General features: G+C 49.9%; 14 non-coding genes across 14 annotated transcripts; all 14 read right to left on the reverse strand.

Annotated features, from left to right (window-relative positions):
- Window positions 1-69: 69 nt before the first annotated feature.
- LOC128478925 (5S ribosomal RNA) lies at window positions 70-188 on the reverse strand. The gene has a single exon (XR_008349822.1). It is a non-coding gene; the product is annotated as a 5S ribosomal RNA (ribosomal RNA).
- Window positions 189-427: 239 nt separating this feature from the next.
- Window positions 428-546, reverse strand: LOC128476412 (5S ribosomal RNA). Its single transcript, XR_008347424.1, has one exon. It is a non-coding gene; the product is annotated as a 5S ribosomal RNA (ribosomal RNA).
- A 234-nt stretch (window positions 547-780) lies between these two features.
- LOC128479449 (5S ribosomal RNA) lies at window positions 781-899 on the reverse strand. Its single transcript, XR_008350325.1, has one exon. It is a non-coding gene; the product is annotated as a 5S ribosomal RNA (ribosomal RNA).
- Window positions 900-1111: 212 nt separating this feature from the next.
- LOC128477841 (5S ribosomal RNA) lies at window positions 1112-1230 on the reverse strand. Its single transcript, XR_008348793.1, has one exon. It is a non-coding gene; the product is annotated as a 5S ribosomal RNA (ribosomal RNA).
- A 230-nt stretch (window positions 1231-1460) lies between these two features.
- LOC128477842 (5S ribosomal RNA) lies at window positions 1461-1579 on the reverse strand. Its single transcript, XR_008348794.1, has one exon. It is a non-coding gene; the product is annotated as a 5S ribosomal RNA (ribosomal RNA).
- A 242-nt stretch (window positions 1580-1821) lies between these two features.
- LOC128477049 (5S ribosomal RNA) lies at window positions 1822-1940 on the reverse strand. The gene has a single exon (XR_008348038.1). It is a non-coding gene; the product is annotated as a 5S ribosomal RNA (ribosomal RNA).
- A 236-nt stretch (window positions 1941-2176) lies between these two features.
- On the reverse strand, window positions 2177-2295 carry LOC128478431 (5S ribosomal RNA). The gene has a single exon (XR_008349350.1). It is a non-coding gene; the product is annotated as a 5S ribosomal RNA (ribosomal RNA).
- Window positions 2296-2553: 258 nt separating this feature from the next.
- Window positions 2554-2672, reverse strand: LOC128478063 (5S ribosomal RNA). Its single transcript, XR_008349003.1, has one exon. It is a non-coding gene; the product is annotated as a 5S ribosomal RNA (ribosomal RNA).
- Window positions 2673-2906: 234 nt separating this feature from the next.
- LOC128477984 (5S ribosomal RNA) lies at window positions 2907-3025 on the reverse strand. Its single transcript, XR_008348928.1, has one exon. It is a non-coding gene; the product is annotated as a 5S ribosomal RNA (ribosomal RNA).
- Window positions 3026-3271: 246 nt separating this feature from the next.
- LOC128478498 (5S ribosomal RNA) lies at window positions 3272-3390 on the reverse strand. Its single transcript, XR_008349414.1, has one exon. It is a non-coding gene; the product is annotated as a 5S ribosomal RNA (ribosomal RNA).
- Window positions 3391-3644: 254 nt separating this feature from the next.
- Window positions 3645-3763, reverse strand: LOC128477843 (5S ribosomal RNA). The gene has a single exon (XR_008348795.1). It is a non-coding gene; the product is annotated as a 5S ribosomal RNA (ribosomal RNA).
- A 224-nt stretch (window positions 3764-3987) lies between these two features.
- LOC128478041 (5S ribosomal RNA) lies at window positions 3988-4106 on the reverse strand. The gene has a single exon (XR_008348982.1). It is a non-coding gene; the product is annotated as a 5S ribosomal RNA (ribosomal RNA).
- Window positions 4107-4324: 218 nt separating this feature from the next.
- LOC128477951 (5S ribosomal RNA) lies at window positions 4325-4443 on the reverse strand. The gene has a single exon (XR_008348897.1). It is a non-coding gene; the product is annotated as a 5S ribosomal RNA (ribosomal RNA).
- A 233-nt stretch (window positions 4444-4676) lies between these two features.
- LOC128476414 (5S ribosomal RNA) lies at window positions 4677-4795 on the reverse strand. The gene has a single exon (XR_008347426.1). It is a non-coding gene; the product is annotated as a 5S ribosomal RNA (ribosomal RNA).
- Window positions 4796-5000: the final 205 nt, after the last annotated feature.

A 5000-nucleotide genomic window follows, 5' to 3' on the forward strand; every position in this document is an offset into this window, starting at 1 on the left:
GTTTAAAGCTTTGATGATGAGCAAGAAACACATGGCAAAAAGCTCTCCCCGGACTGTGAGAAAAGAAAAAGCCTACAACACCTGGTATTCCCAGGCGGTCTCCCATCCAGGTACTAACCAGGCCCAACCCTGCTTAGCTTCTGAGATCAGACGGGATTGGGCGCTTTCAGGGTGGTATGGCCGCAGGTGTGAAGGCTCTTTATTTTACTTTTCTTATTCTGTTGCTGCTGCTGCTGCTGCTGCTGCTGCTGCTGCTGCTGCTGCTGCTGCTGCTGCTGCTGCTGCTGCTTGTCGTCAGACAGAAAGAATTATAAGCCCTGGGACAGGACAGAGAAGGTGAGAAGGTTCAAATAAGGGTTTAAAGCTTTGATGATGAGCAAGAAACACATGGCAAAAAGCTCTCCCCGGACTGTGAGAAAAAATTAAAAGCCTACAACACCTGGTATTCCCAGGCGGTCTCCCATCCAGGTACTAACCAGGCCCAACCCTGCTTAGCTTCCGAGATCAGACGAGATCGGGCGCTTTCAGGGTGGTATGGCCGCAGGTGTGAAAGTTTTTTATTTTACTTCTCTTATTCTGCTGCTGCTGCTGCTGCTGCTGCTGCTGCTGCTGCTGCTGCTGCTGTTGCTGCTGCTGCTGCTGCTTGTCGTCAGACAGAAAGAATTATAAGCCCTGGGACAGGACAGAGAAGGTGAGAAGGTTCAAATAAGGGTTTAAAGCTTTGATGATGAGCAAGAAACACATGGCAAAAAGCACTCCCCGGACTGTGAGAAAAGAAAAAGCCTACAACACCTGGTATTCCCAGGCGGTCTCCCATCCAGGTACTAACCAGGCCCAACCTTGCTTAGATTCCGAAATCAGACGAGATCGGGCGCTTTCAGGGTGGTATGGCCGCAGGTGTGAAAGCTCTTTATTTTACTTTTCTTATTCTGTTGCTGCTGCTGCTGCTGCTGCTGCTGCTGCTGCTGCTGCTTGTCGTCAGACAGAAAGAATTATAAGCCCTGGGACAGGACAGAGAAGGTGAGAAGGTTCAAATAAGGGTTTAAAGCTTTGATGATGAGCAAGAAACACATGGCAAAAAGCTCTCCCCGGACTGTGAGAAAAAATTAAAAGCCTACAACACCTGGTATTCCCAGGCGGTCTGCCATCCAGGTACTAACCAGGCCCAACCCTGCTTAGCTTCCGAGATCAGACGAGATCGGGCGCTTTCAGGGTGGTATGGCCGCAGGTGTGAAAGTTTTTTATTTTACTTCTCTTATTCTGTTGCTGCTGCTGCTGCTGCTGCTGCTGCTGCTGCTGCTGCTGCTGCTGCTGCTGCTGCTTGTCGTCAGACAGAAAGAATTATAAGCCCTGGGACAGGACAGAGAAGGTGAGAAGGTTCAAATAAGGGTTTAAAGCTTTGATGATGAGCAAGAAACACATGGCAAAAAGCTCTCCCCGGACTGTGAGAAAAAATTAAAAGCCTACAACACCTGGTATTCCCAGGCGGTCTGCCATCCAGGTACTAACCAGGCCCAACCCTGCTTAGCTTCCGAGATCAGACGAGATCGGGCGCTTTCAGGGTGGTATGGCCGCAGGTGTGAAAGTTTTTTATTTTACTTCTCTTATTCTGTTGCTGCTGCTGCTGCTGCTGCTGCTGCTGCTGCTGCTGCTGCTGCTGCTGCTGCTGCTGCTGCTGCTGCTTGTCGTCAGACAAAAAGAATTATAAGCCCTGGGACAGGACAGAGAAGGTGAGAAGGTTCAAATAAGGGTTTAAAGCTTTGATGATGAGCAAGAAACACATGGCAAAAAGCTCTCCCCGGACTGTGAGAAAAAATTAAAAGCCTACAACACCTGGTATTCCCAGGCGGTCTCCCAGCCAGGTACTAACCAGGCCCAACCCTGCTTAGCTTCCGAGATCAGACGAGATCGGGCGCTTTCAGGGTGGTATGGCCGCAGGTGTGAAAGTTTTTTATTTTACTTCTCTTATTCTGTTGCTGCTGCTGCTGCTGCTGCTGCTGCTGCTGCTGCTGCTGCTGCTGCTGCTGCTGCTGCTGCTTGTCGTCAGACAAAAAGAATTATAAGCCCTGGGACAGGACAGAGAAGGTGAGAAGGTTCAAATAAGGGTTTAAAGCTTTGATGATGAGCAAGAAACACATGGCAAAAAGCTCTCCCCGGACTGTGAGAAAAAATTAAAAGCCTACAACACCTGGTATTCCCAGGCGGTCTCCCATCCAGGTACTAACCAGGCCCAACCCTGCTTAGCTTCCGAGATCAGACGAGAGCGGGCGCTTTCAGGGTGGTATGGCCGCAGGTGTGAAAGTTTTTTATTTTACTTCTCTTATTCTGCTGCTGCTGCTGCTGCTGCTGCTGCTGCTGCTGCTGCTGCTGCTGCTGCTGCTGCTGCTGCTGCTGCTGCTGCTGCTGCTGCTGCTGCTGCTCATCAGACAGAAAGAATTATAAGCCCTGGGACAGGACAGAGAAGGTGAGAAGGTTCAAATAAGGGTTTAAAGCTTTGATGATGAGCAAGAAACACATGGCAAAAAGCTCTCCCCGGACTGTGAGAAAAGAAAAAGCCTACAACACCTGGTACTCCCAGGCGGTCTCCCATCCAGGTACTAACCAGGCCCAACCCTGCTTAGCTTCCGAGATCAGACGAGATCGGGCGCTTTCAGGGTGGAATGGCTGCAGGTGTGAAAGTCTTTTATTTTACTTCTCTTATTCTGTTGCTGCTGCTGCTGCTGCTGCTGCTGCTGCTGCTGCTGCTGCTGCTGCTGCTGCTGCTGCTGCTTGTCGTCAGACAGAAAGAATTATAAGCCCTGGGACAGGACAGAGAAGGTGAGAAGGTTCAAATAAGGGTTTAAAGCTTTGATGATGAGCAAGAAACACATGGCAAAAAGCTCTCCCCGGACTGTGAGAAAAGAAAAAGCCTACAACACCTGGTATTCCCAGGCGGTCTCCCACCCAGGTACTAACCAGGCCCAACCCTGCTTAGCTTCCGAAATCAGACGAGATCGGGCGCTTTCAGGGTGGTATGGCCGCAGGTGTGAAAGTTTTTTATTTTACTTCTCTTATTCTGTTGCTGCTGCTGCTGCTGCTGCTGCTGCTGCTGCTGCTGCTGCTGCTGCTGCTGCTGCTGCTGCTGCTGCTGCTGCTTGTCGTCAGACAGAAAGAATTATAAGCCCTGGGACAGGACAGAGAAGGTGAGAAGGTTCAAATAAGGGTTTAAAGCTTTGATGATGAGCAAGAAACACATGGCAAAAAGCTCTCCCCGGACTGTGAGAAAAGAAAAAGCTTACAACACCTGGTATTCCCAGGCGGTCTCCCATCCAGGTACTAACCAGGCCCAACCCTGCTTAGCTTCCGAGATCAGACGAGATCAGGCGCTTTCAGGGTGGTATGGCCGCAGGTGTGAAAGCTCTTTATTTTACTTTTCTTATTCTGTTGCTGCTGCTGCTGCTGCTGCTGCTGCTGCTGCTGCTGCTGCTGCTGCTGCTGCTGCTGCTGCTGCTGCTGCTGCTGCTGCTTGTCGTCAGACAGAAAGAATTATAAGCCCTGGGACAGGACAGAGAAGGTGAGAAGGTTCAAATAAGGGTTTAAAGCTTTGATGATGAGCAAGAAACACATGGCAAAAAGCTCTCCCCGGACTGTGAGAAAAAATTAAAAGCCTACAACACCTGGTATTCCCAGGCGGTCTGCCATCCAGGTACTAACCAGGCCCAACCCTGCTTAGCTTCCGAGATCAGACGAGATCGGGCGCTTTCAGGGTGGTATGGCCGCAGGTGTGAAAGTTTTTTATTTTACTTCTCTTATTCTGTTGCTGCTGCTGCTGCTGCTGCTGCTGCTGCTGCTGCTGCTGCTGCTGCTGCTTGTCGTCAGACAAAAAGAATTATAAGCCCTGGGACAGGACAGAGAAGGTGAGAAGGTTCAAATAAGGGTTTAAAGCTTTGATGATGAGCAAGAAACACATGGCAAAAAGCTCTCCCCGGACTGTGAGAAAAAATTAAAAGCCTACAACACCTGGTATTCCCAGGCGGTCTCCCATCCAGGTACTAACCAGGCCCAACCCTGCTTAGCTTCCGAGATCAGACGAGATCGTGCGCTTTCAGGGTGGTATGGCCGCAGGTGTGAAAGTTTTTTATTTTACTTCTCTTATTCTGTTGCTGCTGCTGCTGCTGCTGCTGCTGCTGCTGCTGCTGCTGCTGCTTGTCGTCAGACAGAAAGAATTATAAGCCCTGGGACAGGACAGAGAAGGTGAGAAGGTTCAAACAAGGGTTTAAAGCTTTGATGATGAGCAAGAAACACATGGCAAAAAGCTCTCCCCGGACTGTGAGAAAAAATTAAAAGCCTACAACACCTGGTATTCCCAGGCGGTCTCCCATCCAGGTACTAACCAGGCCCAACCCTGCTTAGCTTCCGAGATCAGACAAGATCGGGCGCTTTCAGGGTGGTATGGCCGCAGGTGTGAAAGTTTTTTATTTTACTTCTCTTATTCTGTTGCTGCTGTTGCTGCTGCTGCTGCTGCTGCTGCTGCTGCTGCTGCTGCTGCTGCTGCTGCTTGTCGTCAGACAAAAAGAATTATAAGCCCTGGGACAGGACAGAGAAGGTGAGAAGGTTCAAATAAGGGTTTAAAGCTTTGATGATGAGCAAGAAACACATGGCAAAAAGCTCTCCCCGGACTGTGAGAAAAAATTAAAAGCCTACAACACCTGGTATTCCCAGGCGGTCTCCCATCCAGGTACTAACCAGGCCCAACCCTGCTTAGCTTCCGAGATCAGACGAGATCGGGCGCTTTCAGGGTGGTATGGCCGCAGGTGTGAAAGTTTTTATTTTACTTCTCTTATTCTGTTGCTGCTGCTGCTGCTGCTGCTGCTGCTGCTGCTGCTGCTGCTGCTGCTGCTGCTGCTGCTGCTGCTTGTCGTCAGACAAAAAGAATTATAAGCCCTGGGACAGGACAGAGAAGGTGAGAAGGTTCAAATAAGGGTTTAAAGCTTTGATGATGAGCAAGAAACACATGGCAA

This window comes from Spea bombifrons, chromosome 2 (assembly GCF_027358695.1).
Source record: "Spea bombifrons isolate aSpeBom1 chromosome 2, aSpeBom1.2.pri, whole genome shotgun sequence".
Classification (NCBI taxonomy): domain Eukaryota; kingdom Metazoa; phylum Chordata; class Amphibia; order Anura; family Pelobatidae; genus Spea; species Spea bombifrons.